The sequence below is a fragment of the Bubalus kerabau genome, chromosome 3, assembly GCF_029407905.1.
Source record: "Bubalus kerabau isolate K-KA32 ecotype Philippines breed swamp buffalo chromosome 3, PCC_UOA_SB_1v2, whole genome shotgun sequence".
NCBI classification, from domain to species: domain Eukaryota; kingdom Metazoa; phylum Chordata; class Mammalia; order Artiodactyla; family Bovidae; genus Bubalus; species Bubalus kerabau.
Window position 1 is genome coordinate 29,327,175 of NC_073626.1, and position 20,013 is coordinate 29,347,187.

At 37.6% G+C, this 20,013-nt stretch overlaps 1 long non-coding RNA gene across 1 annotated transcript in view; it reads left to right on the plus strand.

Annotated features, from left to right (window-relative positions):
• The window catches only part of LOC129647578 (uncharacterized), a 218,379-nt gene that overhangs the window by 28,377 nt on the left and 169,989 nt on the right, over positions 1 to 20,013 (plus strand). Inside the window, exons 2-3 of the long non-coding RNA XR_008712357.1 lie at positions 15,162 to 15,222; positions 16,890 to 17,209. This is a non-coding gene — a long non-coding RNA (uncharacterized LOC129647578). The remainder of the gene's footprint in view (positions 1 to 15,161; positions 15,223 to 16,889; positions 17,210 to 20,013) is intronic.

The following is a 20,013-nucleotide window of genomic DNA, read 5'->3' on the forward strand; positions in this document are numbered from 1 at the left end:
TCCACTCAGAGGCCTGCTTCTGCCTAAACCAGTGTGCGTGCCTTTTGATATTCCCACAGTGTGCACAGTATACCCTGGAACACACACCGCTCAGGGTAATGTGTCTCTAATGCGATGAAATCAATGGGAACGCAGCCTTTTTTTGCCTGACAGTATTGTCAGGGTGTATTATCTGGTTTAGGCTGTGGCTTCAGTTCATAGCAGTCGTCAGTTAAATTTCCCTTTCTGAAGCTGAGCAAAGTGTGGTGATGTCACAGCCACAGGCGACTGCCGCTCAGAGGATGGTTACCGGAGAAGCATAGCCTCCTGGCTTGTCACACTGTATATATCTCAGGGTCTTCTCTTCCTTCCTAGTCAGAGGTTTCCAAGAATGTTGCCTGGAGCAGTCATGGGATGCAAAAGAGAAAGATTTTTGTTCTGCACTTAGCAACATTACCACACTTCACACTCCGTTTCTGATAAGGGAAAATTTAACTGACTTGCTCTGAACTCTATCTATCAGATAATGCACTCTGACAGGGCTGTGGATAAAGGCTAGAAAATCTACTAATTTATATTTCATTATCTTTGCACTTGGCTTAATCTGTTATCTTTTGCTAAGTGTTACAAAGATAACAAGGAGAGCTGAACTGAAAGGGGAAAGGGGAACCCTGACCCCACTGGGGATGCAGGAAAGCAAACGAGATACTCAGCCTCCTGACTGAAGAAGCCATGTGCCAGGGGATACACTTCACAGTTGGTGCCCAAGATTACAAGAAGGAGGGCAGTCTTGCACAGGTGAGGGGTGGTTGCAGAATTTCTAGCATCTGCTACTTCTTATCATGTATCAGAAAACAACCCAACGATACTGGAATTGTGAAATAGCTCATGCTGATACTTGGGTACTTCCTAACCCGTATCTCAGGTGGTATACTCAAGAGCTGAAATAAAATTATTATCTCAGGACTTAGCCATTGTTGTTGAAAAAGACACTCGTACTTAGGAGGGTACTTTCACTGGAACTGATAAACTAATAGAAGTGTAAAAGGCTTAGTTCAAGAACAGCTCTGTCCTCCTCCAGGGTAGAGGATGGCCAATTGTAGTAAACACTCCTGGAGGTGGAGGGGTAAGGGTTCATGTCCCATTCCTAAGTTGGTATGTAGCAGTGGAACCTGGCAGTTCTTTACAATATAGATAAATCCACACTGGAGCTGTCCAAGCTTTGAAAAGAGATTATTAACTAGAGATAATAAATTCAAGGACTCTCTGGAAGTATGTTGAAAGCTATTTGATTCATTGACTAGTATTTTCTTGTAAGGCACTAGGTCAGATGTTGGGAATCCAAGTATTTATAAAACTTTCTCCTTGGAGTCTTTGCTTTGCTTTTTAAAAGAAAGCCATGCTGGTACCTCTCAGGGGTCATCTGATTCCCTTTTTGGTCTGTGTTGACAAGAAGTGTACAAGTAGGAGGGTAGGTACATGAATATAGACTTCAGTTCAAGGTTAGCTTTGTCTGTAATTCATTCTAAGAGGAATTATTACCTCTCTTAGGGGAATATGCAAAGCAGAGAGTTGTGAACTATATACCTTTGTTCTCAGAATGACCAAGCTGTACTTCTCAATCCAGAGCAAATGATTCTTACACTCAGAGCTTTTGCCTCCACATGGATGAAGTGGAGTTAGTGGGAAAGAGAAAGAATATAGGCTTTAACATATCTTAAGAATGAAAAATGCCAAAAAAGAAAGTGACTATAATCATAGGATTTCAGAGCTAAAAGGAACCAAAGAGATTATATAGAGGAAAAGAACCAAACTAGGAGTGAGAGTCTGGATTCTAATCCTAGATGTACCATCCACTCACTACCTGTGTTTAGGAAAACACTTTCCCCTAAAGTCTCAGGACATCTTCTGTAAAATGAGAATATGTGAATAGTTTACCTCTAAGAGTCCTTCTTACTCTAATTCCTTACAGTGGTATCTAGAGAAGTGGAAATCTTCCAGCGTTACATAGGATGCTGATGAAGTAACTAGGACCAGAATTTCTGATTCTCATTCCAATGTTTTCCATTAAAAAAAAAAAGTCATGCTGATTCTTTTTTTGTTTCATTTTGTTTTTTAAGTTTGTTCAGATCCTTGGAAAAGTACCTTAAAGATTCAACATTGAGTTATAATACATAAATATTAGTTGTTATTGTAGAGAAGCTTCTGCTAAAGTTGTTAATAATCTTTCATGCTATGAAGCAGATACTAAAATAAATAACTTATACAGATTTCAAAGTATGGCACTGAGGTGCTCATTGAAAATGCAAGAATAACTGTATGTTATCTTTAAAATATGTCTTTCTTTGATGATACACCCCAAGTATCTGTACAAAGGTAATGTCAGCTCCCAAGTTTTCCATTCACTCAGAATGTGGTGTCCTGATTCCAGACCTTGCGGGGATCAACTTTCAAAATTCTGCCAAATTATTTCTGACATAAGCTGGCTGAGGCTCACTCAGTTGTTCTGTCAATTTCTCTAGGGAACTCCTACAGTCACCCCCAGGGAGGTGGTGATAAGGATTTCATCATTTTGAATTGTTTTCACCTCCCACACACAACCAGTTCTGATTCCAGTTTCTTTGTGTGTGTGTGTGTCCTTAAATGCCGGAGAAGGCAATGGTAGCCCACTCCAGTACTCTTGCCTGGAAAATCCCATGGATGGAGGAGCCTGGTAGGCTGTAGTCCATGGGGTCGCTAAGAGTCGGACACAACTGAGTGACTTCCCTTTCACTCTTCACTTTCATGCATTGGAGAAGGAAATGGCAACCCACTCCAGTGTTCTTGCCTGGAGAATCCCAGAGACAGGGGAGCCTGGTGGGCTTCCGTCTATGGGGTCGCACAGAGTCGGACACGACTGAAGTGACTTAGCAGCAGCAGCAGCAGTCCTTAAATGCAAACTGGGAAGTGGCGTCCTGCTCTTTTACATGGCCCTTCCTATTAAATTTGCTGTGCTCAACTCTCTTCTTCTGGGGAGCTCTCCCACTGACACTAGTAAATAAAGTAGACCCTGCAATTCCTCATTTAACTTACAGCCTAACATTCAATTTTGAGGTACTGATGAAAGCTATAAGTTATTATTTGTGAATACTTCTCCATTCCTGGTGGTTTTTTTAAAAAAAATTGGCCACACCCCTCTGCACTTGGGACCTTAGTTTCCTGATCAGAGGTTTAACCCATGCCCCCTACATCAGAAGTCCATGTTTTAACCATGAGACCACCAGGAAAGTCCCCTCAGTGTGATTCTTTGCTGTTGATAGTGGAACTCCAAGCCTCTCTCCAGTTCATTATTTATTCAGTATTTCATCCTTGGAGGAATGAAGAGAATTATTTGACTAGCCATATTGGGAGTAATATCTGGACAAGTGTGACTTAGTCCCACTTTTCTTTTCTCTCCTGTCCACTGTTCCTCTAGTATTTCTGTCCCCTGTAAAGGGAGGGGAAATGTGAGATCTGCCTGGGCTCAGTCTTGCCTCTGCCTTGGGGTTAATTCTACCTGATTCTGAAATTCAGTCATGCGGCTCAATGGGCTCTCACACTAAAGTTCACCCTCCATTCTGGTTTTTATCTGTATTGATGGTGATATTATCTTTCATACTGTTCAGAACTTGGTAGGAAAGAGGGGAGCTAGTTGTGGAAACTCCCTTAGAGATACCACCTCTGACACACAGAAGGATTAAAATACTGAAGTATCTCGGTTGAGTGAACAGACCCTTAGTGATCATCTACTAAGTGCCTGGCATTATCTTAGACATTGGGGAAATAAACAGGAATTAGATGAAGTTCTTTTCTTAAAAGAGCTCAAGGTTCAGTGGAGTAGATTTGTAAGGAAGATGCTGGAAGGAAGGGGACATAATAAGACACAAATGTTTATTCTTTATCCCTACCAAACAAGTTTAAACTACCTAGGAGTGTGGATGGAAGCAGAGAAAGGAAATAAAGGCAAAAGATAAGAAACATGTTTATAAGTGGATTCCACTGATACTTCATTTAGCCAACCATTTTACCTTTTTTTGTAGTCATCTTTAAAATTTTTTTTCAGAAAATACAATGGTTAGGACTTTCCTGGCAGTCCAGTGGTTAAGAATCCCAGCTTCCACTGCAGGGGGAATGGATATGATTGCTGATTGGGGAACTAGAACCCCATATGCCTCACAGTGCAGCCAAAAAAATAAAATACAACTCTTCATAAAAATATGACCTATTCTGTAGATCAAAATCTTCAGTCTAAATATATATTAATTGCAAATAGACATATGAAAATTGAAAAATTAAAATGAAAATTTTAATTATATGTGACACATTGAATGTCTTGGTGGCTAATACATGTTCTTCCTGAACAAATTAGCCTCGTTTTCTCAGTTTACAAAGTAGATGTCACAGCAGACACCTTGTGGGGTTTTTGTAATAGAGTGAATGAATTAAAGGTCTTGGTGGGAAGTAAATGGATAATTAATAAATGTTAAATATTATTATTTATACTGTGGCAGACATCCAGTTTGAATTTGATTTGAGTAATTCCTTGAATCTGAAGCTTATAAATACCTCTTTCTGTTGCCCAGGGACATAATGCACCTCTTCACCTCTTAGATGTTGTTGATATTATGTAATCACAGTGGAACATGATTGAAATTTAGACAGACTTAGATTATGTTGGGGTTGAGGTCAGGGGACTAAGTAAAATAAATTAGGGAAAAGGCAGAAGAAAAGAGAATGTTAATTTATAGATAATCAACAATCAACCATTCCTTGACTTTCTAAGAGCAGGCTCTTCAGAGCAGTGCTTATTGTTGAATTGATGGTTTGTCTATTGACTTGAAACAAATTATCTTTGCTTCTGAAATTTTTAGCAAAAATTATTGACCTTCTTTATTTCTATTTGATAAATCCCACAAAATACTAGGAGTTACAGAAACAAATGTTAGCATCTTGGTGTCATTCCTATTAAACAAAATTTTCTCTGTTTGGTGGAATCTGAATGAAGTTACATTCCCTAACACAGTTTACTATCTGAAAAAAATAAGTGGAAATTACTAAACCCTATTTAGAAGATTTTAATCATTAGTCATGATTCACTGTAAAAGCATATGCTATGTAGAAATAATACTGGGTTCCACTGTTCCTAGTTCCTCATGTTGGGCTAAAGGAGGTGGTGAAGATTGGAGAGGTAGGTGAATGAAAGGGAGGGAGAATGAATGAATAATATTTTTGCACTGAAGGAGCTGCCACAATGCTAGTTTACTCTGTGCCTTCTCCTTTCTCTATTCCCACAAATTAAGTTTTACGTAAAACTTAATTTTACTTTGAATCTCTTCACATTCACTCTTTTTTTCTAGGTTAGCCCACACAAAGCAGACATTGCGTTTTCTTTCTGGTTAATCTGACTTCTTACAGACAAAAGTTCTTGTCCAAATCATACCCCATACACCATGCTCCATTTTGGAGATCAGTGAGTATTGCGATCTTCAGCCATATGGGTGATTCTGAGAATCAGCTAGCAAGTGTGCTTTATTCAGGGTCAGTGAATTGCATAAGATATGTTGCACTTTTAGTTGCCATCTGTCTCCTTGCATCCCATTTCGGAATTTTTAGAGAAGATTTGGTTCAACACATATTGTGCCGTAATCGTGGTCAGCCCTATTATGTGAATCCCAAAGTATATTCCTCAAGGAGCTACACTAACCCCCCTACAAGCTCATAATTCAAGGAATGTAACACCACTTTATAGAAAGAAAAATGATTGAAACACTAGAAATGCCACATGCAGTTAATTCTAGATTTCTATTTTCTAGTGTACAAACAAACACACACAGAGTGGTGAGATGTGCCCTGCCACACTTCAGATCTGCTGTTACTCATTTGTGTGCAAGCCATCTAATCACATTGTAAACATGCATATACACAGGTGTGTACCCCCTTCCTCCCCTAGAGTTGCTTCTCCATTCTTCTCTTCCCAGGAGGGAAGAGTCACATTTGCTTCACCATGCACTGGTTCTAAATGTTTCTACTACAGTTTGGCAGACGTGTTTTACAGACAGCCTATTTCTATATTGTAAAAACAAATAGTCCCCACGTATCATTGTTTCAATGGACAGAAATGTACTTCTTTTATACATGCTCATTATAAGTCACTGAGGTGCTCTACTCCACAGTTGCATTCAGGAGACACACTGATGATCAACATTCAATAATTTATTCAAAAACTATTTGTTGGAGAGTGTATATACCTGACATTGTTTTAAGAGCTGCTCATATACTGAGGACAGAGTGACAGAGTTCATGCTGGGATAGATCTAAAATTCTAGTGAAGATAGAGAAGAAACAAAACAGAAAATAAATTATATAGTATGGCAGATATTGATAAACCAGGCAGGCAGGCATGGTGGGGGTGGGTGGGTGGTATGAGAGAAGGCCTCCCTGAGAAGGTGATATTTCAGCCCAACATGATTGATGTGAAGAAGTGGGTCATGGGGAGAAATAAGGGAGACTTCTTGTACAGAAGGAAATGGGAGAGATGTCCAGGAGAACTGGAAGTTTCACAGGGCAAGTAGTGTCCTTGGTGGGATTTATTTCAAATAGAGAAGGGTTGTTCAATCTCAGGCTTATTTACATTTCGAGTCAACTAACTGTATGTTGTGGGAGACTGTACTTTTCACTCTGAGAGGTTTAGCAGCATCCTTGGCTTCTACCCACCAGATACTAGCAGCATCTTTTCAGCTGTGAGAATAAAAATGTCCCCAAGTATTGCCAAACACTCCCTGGGGCAGGATGGTAGGGGAACAAAATTGTTTCTGGTTGAAAATTCTTGAGTTAGAATGAAAAAGTAAAAGGTATGCAGATCTGTATCAGTCTATTATCTGTCTATATGTTTATCTATCTATCTATCATCCATCCATCCATCAATTATCTGTATATCTATCTACCTACCTATCTTTCCATTTATCTCTATACCTACCGACCTACCTGACTTTTAAAAGGAAAAGTGCTCCCTGCTGAAGCTTCCATGTTCTGTTTTTTTATCCGCAGCCATGAAGTGGCTTTCCCTCACCCCTAAGTACTGGAAATTAGGGGCTTGAGACCCTCTGTCATCTCGATCATCTCTAGATTAACTTTCCAGTTAGGCTGGTGAGATTTTTCCAAGGAAAGATTTTAAGAAATGTTTCATACACAAGTAATTTACACAGGAGTGATTTACTCCTTTTTGGGCCTCTCTCCCAGTAACCTTTCTGGGTATGTCTCTCAGTCACTAAAGTAGCCTGTAGGTCATAACACAGTCCTTTAGGCCAGACATCTGTTCTATATTAGACATGTTAACTGGCAGAGACGAGCCATATTTCCTGCATTTCCAACCTCATGACTGCCTCCCTGGACTCCTTATATTTTTATTGCCCAAAGCAATATTGTAGAAAGTTTTCAACTGGCTGGCCTTCACTCATCATTCATCGTTTTAGCAAGATCATGATATGATTGGCTCCTATCGATTTGCCTTTAGATCATGATGTTCCAAGGAGACAGGCTGATTAGGTGTCCAGTGATTCATTGATTGTCAAATCTCAGAGTTGGTTCTCAGCTTTGGATGTTGTCTGATTTATCTTCCCAGAGTATCAATCCACTGTCCTTCCTGGGAGATTAGCCTCTTTGATTGGGTTTGAATATGGCTTTATGTTTGATTGGTTTTCATCTTCTTTTCTAAAACCATTTCCCTTTATTTGTAAAAGGAAAATCTTATCAGAAAGACCAAATGCATTGGTCATGCCCTGAAGCTTCATCCTCGTGTGTGTTCATAGCCTCTTCATTTGTTTCATGGAGATTTACAGATTTATACGTCCATCAAATGCACTTTCAAGTAACAAAGACAGAGAGGTTAAGTTCTTGCTATTACTCAAAAAAAATGTTTTAAAAAATTTCCCTGCCTCCTTAAACAAATAAACATTTGATTTGTATTTCACTCAGATTATGTCTATAGTGGTCAAACTTTGAATCTGTTTCTATGGACCATATTTAACACTCTTCCATTACTCTTTTCTTTGTCTATCTATCCATCCATCTGTAAAAAATAATTATAGATCTATGACCATTATCATGTGACATATATGGAAATTATAGAGGTCCCTGGCTCCCTAACTTTGTTTGGTCATGTGATATTCAGGTGATATGTTTCACTCAGTGGTCATGCATGAGAAACATGAAGATCTTGTAAAACAAGATCTTGAGAAGGTCTTATACAAGTGGGCTTAGGCAATATATCGCATCATAAGTTATTGTGAAAATAAAGCTACAATTAATCCGGTGGATTGACTTTATACTTTCATTGTTGGTAACATTGATTATCTTCCCTCAAACATGAATAAATAAGGCATTTGGTTTAGTAAAAGACATCCAACTATCATTATATGTCAATTGTGTACAAGTTACTAATTGCCACATGTATATGAACATTGATCTTTTATGTGTTACTTAAGACTTTTAATCTCTTTGCATGTGAAAATTTCAGGCTCGCATGAACAACCCAGAAAGCACAGGTTAGACAACATTTTCTTGTTGAATAATACTTGTTTGTTCTTTTGTTTGGATGGATGCCCATTCACTGAGCACTTGTTTGAGTAGGATATATTGATAAGGGAATGTCTTTTCCCTTGTTGGATCTTCACCATCATTATGTAAGATAGCTTCTATTTTTTATATATTTTCTAAGGAGAAAACTGGCTTTGTAAGATCTTACACAGTTGTATAAAACTAGTCAATAATTAAGTCAGAAATGACTCATAACATTTTCTCAGATTTTAGAGCTTGTTTGATTGATAACCACTGTTGTTAACTGTTACCCACTCCTGAACTATTTTAATTGTGAGAGGTGGCTGTTGTTGTTGTTCAGTTGTTCAGTCATGTCTGACTCTTTGTGACCCCATGGACTGCAGCACACCAGGCTTCCCTGTCCTTCTCCATCTCCCGGAGCTTGCTCAAACTCATGTCCGTTGAGTCAGTGATACCATCTAACCATCTCATCCTCTGTCATCCTCTCCTGCCTTCAGTCTTTCCCAGCATCAGGGTTTTTTCCAGGGAGTCGACTCTGCATCAGGTGGCCAAAATATTGGAACTTCAGCTTCAGCATCAGTCCTTCCAATGAATATTCAAGGTATTTCCTTCAGGATTGACTGGTTTGATCTCCTTGCAGTCCTAGGGATTCTCAAAAGTCTCCTCCAACACCACAGTGAGAGGTGGTAGCCAAGTCAAAATCTAGGCAAGAGCTTTTGATTTAGGATTCACATTGCTTATTGAGACTATGAACCATACATTTCTATTATCTTCTCTACATAAATAACCAAATAAACCGAGCACCTAATTGAAGCAGCAATTTTTACAAGCTATGAAGATATATCACAGGCTGAGATATCCAGAGAAATTGCTTTCAGGGAAAGGATTCTGGTGGATATTAAATAAACAAAATTCACATGACTTTGCAATGCACTAAAATTATTAAAATAGAAACATTATTTTTCTTACTTGAAATTCTTCTCTTGTTAAGTCGATATCTTCTATAATATATAGCAGGACATTTCTCTCTGTGGTTTCAAGTTGCTTTATTCTGTCTAAAACAGGAAGAAAATAGAAAGTCCTGCTTCTTCTCAGTGGCTGAAAGTATGTACCTGGCCTTGATCTGTAACAGGGGTCTAGACGGCTGGTTTTTACTCTGGGTTTGTCACCTTTCTCATCTTGATCTATTCCCATATTCACTTTAAAACAATGGAGCAATATTATGGCAAGTCTTAATATCTTAAGCAATATGAGATCTCTTGCCGCCCCATTCTCCCCGTCTTATATTATGTGCTGTTGCGTTCTTCATGAAAAAAAAAACAAAACTAAGGGTTGTATTTATTTGCTTTGCAAGTCTCTTCTTTCACTTCACATTTTAAAGAGCATTCTTTTTAAAAAAGAAAATATGGACGTGAGTTAGTCTGTGCATCCAGTGAGGGTCTATACCCTTTAGTAATGTTGATCCTTTGCCAACAGCCTCTCTGAAAACAAGCCATTTCTTTCATTAAACAGAACTATTATAGACTGAGCAACTAAACAGTATGAAAAATTTTGTTTTCCTTGGACAATTATACTGCCTTCTGTTAAATTTAAACCAAAATCTGAATAAAAGCTGAATATTTAAAGTGAAAGAAAGACAGTTAGATTATTCCTTTTTAAAATGCCAAGTAACTCAGTAAAGCATTGTCTGCGGGCATTTACTTTACATTTTCACATTGAGACTGTTTGAGGACTGTTTTACAAAATAATTAGAGTGACCCAGAACAGCAGAGTCTCACTTTGGGATCATAATAGCAAATATAATATTAGATAATTCCTACATGACTTAAAGATAACTTTCTAAGTTGACCTGGATTTAATAGACTTTCTGTTTGAAAAATATAGTTTTGTTTGGAATTTCAAGAGACTTTTATCCTTTGATGTTTGTCTTTAATATGATTGCCTTGTGTAAATAAACCAATGGGATTTTTTTTTTCCTGGGTCCAACTACTGATACTTTGGTCTATAGGCAATAGTATCCAACAAATCTTCAGTCAGTTTTATCTATGTTAGTGCATCTAAGCCCTGGAAAAAAAAAAAGAAAGCAAAACAGAATAATTTGGAATTTAAATAGAGCTAGAAAAAAATTTGGTAACAATGTTTCATTGAGTACTGATGAGGGGATATAAATAAAACTCTACATGTTGTTCTAATCATAAATAGATCAGTTGCATCTCAAAGATATTGTGATCCAATACAATTAAAAATAAAACAAACTCCTTTTGAGAAATTAGTTTAAGATGAGAAGATCCTGTAGTAAGTAAAAATCTGTAACCAATTTTGGTCTGAGATAATCCAGAAATCATTTATATTTCATAACTGGTTTAGGGATACTTAGTGTCTTAACAGGAGATATGCCTTCTGAATTGTTTGCCTAAGGCAGATATTAAAATTAATCATCATTCCCTGACCATCAGTGAAAGAACTGCAAGGAGAATGAGCAAGAAGAGCATAAGGCTGCTGAAGGACTGGTGGCAGATCATCTAGAAGGTGACTGATCCACAAATACAAATTTAATGAGTCAACCATATAAGTGCTATCTGAGAGCCTGTAAAACTCGGGTTCTTCTCACAGAATAATAGAAAGATTCCCAGATATGCATTAAGTGTGCTTATTGCTTATTTTCCAATAAAAAACCCAAGCTAAACCATATCCTAGTTCTTACTAGTTGAGAATCTTCCCTCCTTTTCACTTTAATTCAGGCCCTGAATGTCGGCACCACAATTTTAGTATTAAATCATCTCCTAATTATGTCACAAGCTTTTCTGTGACAACCATTACCTGTTGGGCACATTTTAATGCTAACTCCTGTATGTCACTCCAGTCTTCTTTTTGTTATAATAGTCTATCAGAAAAATGTTCAAGTTTGATAGCTGACTTTCAGAGGGAATACCATCTTCTACCTATAGACTCCATATTAAGGATGATTCCCTGAAGAGTAAAAAACATCCAGAAGCCAAATATAGTATGATGTTATACACCATTACTCATGTTGGAAACACAGTTACTTTACTTCTTATCTAAGTTTCTATCATGTTCCATAAAAAATAATAAATTTTATAGGAAACCATTAATTATACTCATTTATAATTGAGTTGTTAAATCTTTAACATGAACCTGTATTTTTTTCTCAATAAAAGGCCTCATAGGATTCACTAACCTTTCTCACATCTGTGTTATAATGAGGGCAGATCTCAGGAGAGTAATTATCAGTGGCCTGGCTTCTATTTGCATGTGTGATGCACATCTTAATTTTTGCTAAGTCTAATTTGCATTGTTTGGCTTTCTTCATTTTATCCTCCATAACTTTAGTTATGGTTCCCCATCTGAATAGTCATAAACAAGAACCTGGCATATTAACTTAAAGGATCATATGGTTTCTGTCATCACAGCCTAGAGGGCTTTGCCTGCTCTGGTCTTTGCTTAATGTTTCAACATCTTCTTATACTGCCTTTTTTTAGCTCTCTACTCCCTGCTACCCTAGCCTACTCTCGATTCCTAGGACCAGTGAACTCTTGACTGCTTTAGGTACTTTTCACTAGCTCTTTCCTCTAAATGGAATAATCTTCTCACCAACTGTTCTCATGTCAAGTTCACTATCATCCTTAATAGTTTCACTGTCATGTTTTGTGAGACCATTCTGTTTACTCCACCTAAACTAATTCCCTGTCTTTGCTCTCCCTATCATTAACCTATTTGTGTTCTTTTGACACTGTTAAGGGTCTGTGGTTATCTTTCCATTTTATTTGTCTTTTGTTCTCTACTCATCTTCTCAATCTGATGCTGTCAGCATCCAAGCACTCCAGTACAAGTGACTCAGCAGGAATGTGAGGTTTGGAAAAATAGTCTTAGCAACCCTGTGTGTTTCAGAATCATGGGTAGTGGATTTGATCTAAAATTAAAGAGCAAAGGATAAAATCAGATGATTATGCAGACATGGCTACTCAGTGCCTGCTTTACCCTCCCTACAGCCTGTAGGTAAGTTTCACAGGTCAGAAGATGACTGTCTTTTTATTCTGACAACCCAGAGGACCTCATCATCAACAATTCTCTCCCATCAAATGGATCCAAATGATGGGATTCCAAATATTATGTGTCCTAAGGATATTCTAAAAGGACCTAAGATATTCTATGTAATATCTTATATAGATATAGATATAATATCTAGATATATATCTAATATCTTATATAGATATAAGATATCTTATATCTTATATAGATATAAGATATCTTATATCTTATCTTATATCTTAATCCTTCTATAAGGACCTAAGATATTCTATATACTATCATATAGATATAGATATATCTAGATATATATAATATCTTATATAGATATAAGATATAATATCTTATATAGAATATAAAAGATATTCTTATATAGGACCTAAGATATTCTAAGAAAGGCAATGTCAAAGAATGCTCAAACTATTGTACAATTGCACTCATCTCACACACTAGTAAAGTAATGCTTAAAATTCTCCAAGCCAGGCTTCAGCAATGTTCAAGCTGGCTTCTAGATGTTCAAGCTGGTTTTAGCAAAGGCAGAGGAACCAGAGATCAAATTGCCAACATCTGCTGGATCATGGAAAAAGCAAGAGAGTTCCAGAAAAACATTTATTTCTGCTTTATTGACTATGCCAAAGCCTTTGACTGTGTGGATCACAATAAACTGTGGAAAGTTCTGAAAGAGATGGGAATACCAGACCACCTGTCCTGCCTCTTGAGAAACCTGTATGCAGGTCAGGAAGCAACAGTTAGAACTGGACATGGAACAATAGACTGGTTCCAAATAGGAAAAGGAGAACGTCAAGGCTGTATATTGTCACCCTGCTTATTTAAACTTATAGGCAGAGTACATCATGAGAAATGCTGGGCTGGAAGAACCACAAGCTGGAATCAAGATTTCTGGGAGAAATATCAATAACCTCAGATATGCAGATGACACCACCCTTTTGGCAGAAAGTGAAGAGGAACTAAAAAACCTCTTGATGAAAGTGAAAGAGGAGAGTGAAAAAGTTGGCTTAAAGCTCAACATTCAGAAAACGAAGATCATGGCATCCGGTCCCATCACTTCATGGGTAATAGATGGGGAAACAGTGGAAACAATGGCTGACTTTATTTTTCCAGGCTCCAAAATCACTGCAGATGGTGATTGCAGCCATGAAATTAAAAGACGCTTAGTCCTTGGAAGGAAAGTTATGACCAACCTAGACAGCATATTAAAAAACAAGACATTACTTTGCCAACAAAGGTCCATCTAGTCAAGGCTATGGTTTTCTCAGTGGTCATGTATGGATATGAGAGTTGGACTATAAAGAAAGCTGAGTGCCGAAGAATTGATGCTTTTGAACTGTGGTGTTGGAGAAGACTCTTGAGAGTCCCTTGGACTGCAAGGAGATGCAACCAGTCCATCCCTAAAGGAGGTCAGTCCTGGGTGTTCATTGGAAGGACTGATGTTGAAGCTGAAACTCCAGTGCTTTGGCTACCTGATACGAAGAGCTGACTCGTTTGAAAAAGACCCTGATGCTGGGAAAGATTGAGGGCAGGAGGAGAAGGGGACGACAGAGGATGAAATGGTTGGATGGCATCACTGACTCAATGGACGTGGGTTTGGGTGGACTCCGGGAGTTGGTGATGGACAGGGAGGCACGGTTCATGGGGTGGCAAAGAGTCAGACATGACTGAACAACTGAGCTGAACTGAACTGAAAGCTTAAATGAAACACAACTTTTCAGTGGCAGGCCTTCTACAAATATAAGATCTGTGAGATCAAGAGCTTTGTCTCTCTTCACTGCTTAATTGCCAAAAATCATTGCATGCTTAGGATTTAGTTGGTAGGCAGTAAAATTAATTGAATGCATGTATAAATAACTGAATGGGAAGAATCAGTGGACATGTGAAATAACCATATGTAGCATCCATCTTTGGGTGTAACGTGGGTATAAGTTTTGACTTTTAGTATTCAAAAGCCTAAATTTTGTCTTTCAACATGAAAGATCCTTTATTTTCCCAAGCACAGATTCTTTTTAACCTCGTCTGACGTTCTCTCCAAGAATCAGGCATATGCTTAGTCAAGAAAAGAACACTTTGCCTCAGTGGGTGGGCTGTGTGTTTCCAAAGGAAAAACTGATGCTTTGCAAGTATTTCAAAAAAACAAATTATCAGGGTAACAGAAACAGACTCAAGCAATGCCTTCTGCCAGATTCTTTCCAGATCTGGCCCCCAGTAGGAGTATGTGCCTGGTGGTGTGGAAGTGAAGATGCCCTGCACACAACGAATCTGCAGCAGCCTTTTACACAAGCACAGTCAGGAAGAGGCATTCATATACTTGTATTTCTCATCTCAATATCTCTCACATAAACCCAAAGAGGACTTCCCTCCATGGTTTTAATTAAGTGAAACACTCTCTGACCTGTCAATCAGGGACTGAGTTCATCCTAGGGCACTGAAATACCCCAGATGAAGCTGCCAAGTTTCATCCTGCCATAATTAAAAGTTGTGAAAAGTTGTCTTTTGTTTATTATTTTTCTCTTGAATATATATTTTAATTTTATTTATTTAAGCAGATTGTTGAATTGCCTTTGGAGATACTACTTGTTTCTTGAGCCAGTCACCATTCATCATATGGTAAGCTTATTTCTTAGTATGAATATTATGTTAAAAACCATATTTCCACCAATAACTTAAAATTATAATTCCATGTATATTCTTTATCTTTTAGCACTGAGTTAAGAAAACAGTTTACCTGTCCATTGTTTTGGGGGTAACCCTTGGCTTCAGTGTGTCCTTCTATTTAGGTCACTATTAGCACCATTGAAGTCATCTTAGTTTGAGATATAATCTGGCAATACTAAACCATGCTCGGTTAGTATCTCTCTTAAGCACCTACCCCAGCCCATCATGAAATACAACTAGAGAGGAAATACTTTCCCATGTAACATGTTCTTAAACTGAGAAACATAATCCCAAAATATATACTACAATATACAAAAAGGAAAGGAAATTTTCTGTGTTGGTTAGAGTTCATGTTTTGTTAACTTTGTTTACATTTCAAGAGTTAGGAAAATAAATCACTGACATTCAAGATTACATTTTACAACCAAAGAGTCACAGTTGTGTAGAAGTTTACTGAACTGCTTCTTTACATATGAGGCCTTTCTGGTAGGATTCTGTAGACCCCAATATCATGAAGTCACAGTGACTCATAAGATAAAATTTGTCAACAGTGTGCAAAGTTATCTGAACTACTTTCAACTTCCTGGCAGTGTCTGTTTGCAGTGTCCTGGCATACCTGTCACATATGTCTGTACCTACTCTGGGAATCAGTTCCCAGGATGTTTCCAGAATTTTCACTAGGCCAACATTTCTCATGTTATTCATATTGGGCCCCATAATCTCATAGCCAGTGGCTTGTATATATGAATATTGGACTTCATGTTTTCTTAATTTTTGATAGTTTCATTGTTTGGTGGTACTTAAAACTTCGTGAATTTTGTCCATTTATTTCATGTGAGAAACTTTAGATAATTCTCTCCAGGTACCAGACAAGGAACTCAGGTCTATAAGACGTTTATCCTACTGTGCAGTTAGTGTACGTTTTCAGGCTCTTGTTTCTCTTGTATTTCTAGATTCTTTCATTGACCAAGTACTAGTATAGTCAACTTTTTGTCATCCAGACTTTGTGCTTTATCAGCAGAAATAATAAATATGATGTTCCAAAATGCAGACTCTTACTACTATAAAACATGAGCAACTCTCTCATTTTTCTTATTTTCTCAATAGTCATGCTTTGTGTATAAGATCATACTGAGTCAAATAAATATAATTATAAAATTTTAGAACTGTATACTAAGTAAATATTCTCACAGATAAGCATTTTGAGGCCTAGAATTGTTTTAAAAAGTTGTCCAGCCTTACAAAGATATCAAAAAAGGAGAAATAAATCTTAGAATGTTATTGAGACAATTAATTATTTAGTAATTCTTAAAAAGCAATTTGGAGTATCTCTTCATACAGGCATCAAAAACCAATTCCAAAAAATATTAAATATAGTATTATCCACATATAGAGAATATCCTGAAAATAGGTAAGGAAAAAAATCTGATATTAAAGACTATAGTAAAATTTATTAGATAAAAACAATAAATAAATGCAGTCCTAAGAAATTTAAATGGCTAGCAATTAATAAAGAAAAGCATTCAATTAATCTAGGGAGTCTGGTAGCTAAAACTTATCCCAATAATGAGCTGTATTTTTTTTTTTTTTTGCCTATCCTATTGATAAAACTTGAAAAGCTATTACATCTATTGGTGAGAATGTGAAGAGAAACACTTATCAATTCAACATCCTTAGTTGCAAGCACCTAAGACTTGTTCATTGGAGAGGACCCTGATGCTGGGAAAGATTGAAGGCAAGCGGAGAAGGGGATGACAGAGGATGAAATAGTTGGATGGCATCGCTAACTCGATGGACCTGAGTTCGTGATGGACAAGGAAGCTTGGCATGCTTCAGTCCATGGGGTTGCAAAAAGTTGGACACGACTGAGCAACTGAACTGAACTGGACTGAAGACTTGTTCTGGCTGATTTCAACAGAATCCAGATTGAAAGTGCAAGGTGGGTGCATCTGGTTGATTAAGTCTGATTTACAAATGTGAGCTGCAATTTTAATATTCTGGCTTCCTCCCAAGGGTCAGAAAGGAAAGTCCTTTTGCATTGCTATGAGGAAGAAACTAGGACAGCAAAACTAGTGAGAGATAAAAGATGATGTATTGACTGGATAACTTCAAATAAGGATAAAGCATTATCATCTTAGCTTGTGTTCATTCTGATTTGCACAATTACCTGATTTGGTTCTTTAAACATGGTTAGAAGAAGGAGTATTTGGAATATGTACCTGTTTAATGTGAGATTCTGACCCACATCAAAGGAAAGTAGGAACCTATCCACACACAGGAGGTTTCCATAAATGACTTTAAGATGAGAGAGCTAAAATGTAAAGACTGGGTCTCAGCAGTGGGATGGAACATTCCAATGAGACGTTCTTTTCTGCTTCATTGTTTAATTCCTTCAACACAGCAATCCAGTTCTTTGTGGAAAAGAGAGAAGTAGAGAGGTGAGCTGTGGTGGGTGGAGGTTGCAGTTCAGCAAGAGGTATACCTGGTACAGAATGTCTGGATCACAGGGAGAAAAACTACTTGGGTATAGCACTGAAGAGGCAAGAAGTGGCAGAAAAAGAAAAGGAATCCACGTCAGGAAGAAACAGACAGTAGAATGAGAATTCCCAGGGGAAAGGTCAGAAAATGTGAACATAGCTGGAAACTATGGAAAGTTGGAGAGTTGTTCTTTTCCATCTGTGGATATTGAAAGCCCTGCAGAAGTCTCCTAGACCCTTATGGCTTGAACAAAAATTCTAGCACCAATCTTTGTCCATGAGACAGATGATCCGCGTTACCGTGAAGGCAGTCACTGGCTCTTTCCCTCAGCCTCTCTCCTCACCCTCACTCTAAAGGGCATCTGGGTGCTACTTAAACATTAACCTTCCCTTTGTGCCTCTACTTTTATTGCTCCCCAACAAACTCTGCTTTATTTAACATAATGGGTTTTGGAACTTTGACTGTAAAATAAGAAAGCCCCTCATTCTCCTAAATACACCCATGGCTGTATGTTTTGATGTGATTGCAAAATATTCTTAATCGTTAGTTTTCTCCTTCCACATCCCAACTTCTGAAAACAGTTTGAGGAAGGGTTTTCTTTTCCCCTAGACTGATGCTGTAGCTTTCATTTGTTCTCAGCAGGACTTGTGTATGGTGTCCGTAAGAAAAGGTTTGATTGCTTTAATCTATTCAGTTAGAAATCCCTTTCTGACATATGGGGCAAGCAATTCTAATCTGAGAAAATAATGCTGAATTATGAATGTGCTGCAATTTATTTTTCCTAAAATACTCCGTGAGAGAGTATATCAGCGAACTACATCTGTATCATCAGCACTCTTAACTGCCCTACATTGATTTGAGGTTATGACTTCTTGCTCCATAGTTCAGGTAGTATGGTGTGTGTACATGTCTGTGTGTATGTGCGTGCACGTGTGTGTGTGTGTGTGTGTGTGTGTGTGTGTGCGCGCATGTGGTGTTTTAAAGAGTTAAAGGGAAAAAGTCACTTTTTAAGGTTGCAGAAGAGCTGTTCATTCAAATTTAGACACACTGATTGGTTTAAAAATTATGTAATCATTTATAAAAGAAGAAGTTTCTAATTATACTGTCCCGATATACTTGGAATCTGTCACCAAAACAGGAAAGACCATAATAGATCCAAATATGTTTGGGGGAGGAACTCAAGCTTAGTGGTAAAAATATGAAAACTTATTATGGAATCTTGAAATCAAATCATGTTATCAGTGCCAGAATATAAAATGAACAGCAATTCAATCATCATGTAATTCAAATTAGTATTTTCACATTTTTATGTCAGATTCCGTATAGAGGATGATATAAAAAAGAATGAGATGGTTTCAACCATCTACAAACTCCCCTGTTCATTTATTCATTTTATTAATTCATTCAGTCAAAATTGACTGAGCACTTTATCTATGTGAACCTCTCGGCTAGAGGAAGAAAGTCCAATAACTGTAATCCCTGACTGATTATCATACCTTTTAAAACACACATGGGTAAAGAAAATGAGAAAGCTGGACCATCAGATCTGTAATGTCCATCAAGAAAAAGCAGAATTTCTGCCCAAAGAAGTAGAGTTGAAATGAATCAAATAGAGGACAGAGGGTTTTAATCTATCTCTCAATCATTTTTCCTTTATGCGTTAGGTTTAGGTATAAGTGTTCAACATCAGTCATTTAAATACAATGGAACTGCATTGAAATGACCCCTAAATATGGTGGTCTTGGAGATTCTGAATAGTCTGGTAGTTTATTACCATGACCTTAGGGAGGTCTCCACCTCTCCCTGATACAGCACCCACTGTGCTGTCTGGTGACTCCTACTGTGCTTTTCCACACACATGTCTCCATACTGCACTGTCTCCGTCATTACATATTTTCACAACCTGGGAGAGAAAAGAAGATGCAGAAGAATGAAATCCTTAGCTATGCTTAGCTCTCACTTGACTGTGGGCTTTAAAATAGTTATTTTTTTCTCACTTTGCCACTTCTAGTATCAAATTAATAATACGAGGTGACCATTTACTGCATACTTACATATCCTAATCCCTGTGTTTTGCACGTTAACATACGTCATTTTATTTAATACCGCATAGGCAGTGAGGTGAAATTAAAAGATGCTTGCTTCTTGGAAGAAAAGCTATGACAAACCTAGAAAGCATATTAAAAAGCAGAGGCATTACTTTGCCAACAAAGGTCCGTATAGTCCAAGCTATGGTTTTTCCAGTGGTCACATATGGATGTGAGA